Below are 2,052 nucleotides of genomic sequence, written 5' to 3'. Positions count from 1 at the left end.
TATATATATATATATTTAGCACAGGGTCTACAGGGTCTCACCGCACAGATCAGACTCAGTGATCCTTCTGTTTTCAGCCTCCCAGCCTCCCAGCACTGGGATTACAGGCCCGCACAACCATGCTTAGTCTCATTTGTTGTCTCAAGCGTGCCCTGGGGGTGGGGATGGCATGGCATGGGGATCAAACCTCAGTCCCCTAGCACTTGCCTAAGCAGGTGCTTTAATCCACAGAGCTATCTAACCAGCTCTCCTATTTTTTTTTAAATCAAAGATCTCTAGTGCATGTGAATTATTACCACTTAATATATTCTGAGAGCTATTTATCCGATGCTTACAGTTTTCAATGGTAGTATTTACAGAGTGTTTTGATAATACAGTGGTACCATACCTTGGTTCACTAATGCTTTTGTTTGCAAACAATTTAGTTCACCAATAGAAGAGTTTGGCAAAAATCTTGCTTTTACTTGAGAACTCTGCATTGGGTGATGAACAGGACTGCAGCTATCTTTCACACATGCACACACATGCCCATCTTTTCCAGAATTTTGGAATGAATTACTGTAAGTTCATGAACCAAGAAGCCTCTATATTTCTGACAATTCTAATATTGCTAACTCCCTAGCTAATTGCCAACCTATGGCAATTAGCTCATCCTCAGGAAAAAGAATGTCGCAGTCTACTTTCTGTTGCTATAATCAAATGCCTGAAACTAGGCAATCTACAGTAAATTGAAGTTTATTTGGTTCTGGGTTTTGAAGGCTGATGCCTCAGGCACGTAGTGTGGCCCAGCTTGCTGCATCATAATGTGATGTGGAGAGACAGAGCAAGGGTGCTAGCACAGGCCTCTCTCCCTCTTCTTCTAAAGTCACTGATGCCACCAACACGGTGGAGGGAGCACCCCGTGACTTCATCTAATCTTAATTGCCTGTCACAAGCCCCACTTCCAATACCATGAATTACTTTGGGGCTATGTGTCCTCACAAAGTGTTCAAGAGGAGAGGCAAACTGCATTCTGGACACTGCTCTTTCTCACTGGCGTTCCTAGGAAGCAACCGGATGGGAGCAGACCGGCACTATCCCTCACCTTATAGTTAGCAGATTCACCACACAGTACATGGACCTACGTTCTCTTTCCTTTATTAATCATGAAATTTGGTTTCTGCCGAGCTCTTCTCAGCAAAACTTGGCCCCTTGTAAAGTAGTAATTCTCTTGATTACCTATTAATATTATTACCCTGCAATTTTTTGGAAGAGTCCAAAGGGCTACCTCTGGAAAACTTTCATTGTTCCAGATCAGAACATATTTGAGATGTAATCATCACAGATGTAGCTAGATGTTCAGAATGCTGTCTGAAAGCCACCACAGGACTGCCATTTGTGATCGCAAGAGAAAAGGATTCAGGGTAAAACTCTCCTACTCATAGTGAGCTCTTTGGCACAGAAGCACCAGGTCATGGAGGATTCTAGGAAATAATAGAAATTGAGGTTCCACCCAAGAAGCAAATTCTGCATTGCAACAGACATAAATGGTCTGTATGCATGCTAAAGCTGAAGAAGCAGCAGGATTTATCCCATTATGCTTTGGGGGGGGTCATTTATTAACAAATGATTGTTCAGCATCCCTCTATACATCAGGCCCTTTTCTAGGTATGGCAACACAGTGGTAAAATAGCACATAAATTCCTCATTCTCATGCAGTTTACATTCTAGTGGGGCACACACACAAACACTGTAAAGCAAAAGATTTCAAGAAGTGCTGAGTGCCTGAGGGACTGAGAGGGCAGGAGACCACAAAGTGGGAGCTGGTGGGGAGATACAATGGTTAGCCAGGATCTGTGTGAGTAGACACTTGCTCAGCGAGAGAAAGGAAGCACAGAAACTTTCCAGGTGGGTGGTCCAATTAGACCAAAGGACCTAAGGAGAGTATGAAATTGGTAGGGGAAAAAAGAAGGCTGGTGTGGCTAAAGCTCAGTAAATTAGGAAATTATGGTGCGGGGGAGGGAAGAGGAGGGGGGAGAGAGAGAGAGAAAGAGAGAGAGAGAGAGAGAGAGA

General features: G+C 43.7%; 1 pseudogene; it reads left to right on the top strand.

Annotated features, from left to right (window-relative positions):
• Positions 1-2,052, top strand: part of LOC101571483 — a 4,541-nt pseudogene that overhangs the window by 600 nt on the left and 1,889 nt on the right.

This window comes from Octodon degus, unplaced genomic scaffold, assembly GCF_000260255.1.
Source record: "Octodon degus isolate 3935 unplaced genomic scaffold, OctDeg1.0 scaffold00082, whole genome shotgun sequence".
Taxonomy (NCBI): domain Eukaryota; kingdom Metazoa; phylum Chordata; class Mammalia; order Rodentia; family Octodontidae; genus Octodon; species Octodon degus.
Note: the sequence above shows the minus strand (reverse complement) of the source record. Positions and strands in the feature narration are given on the sequence as shown.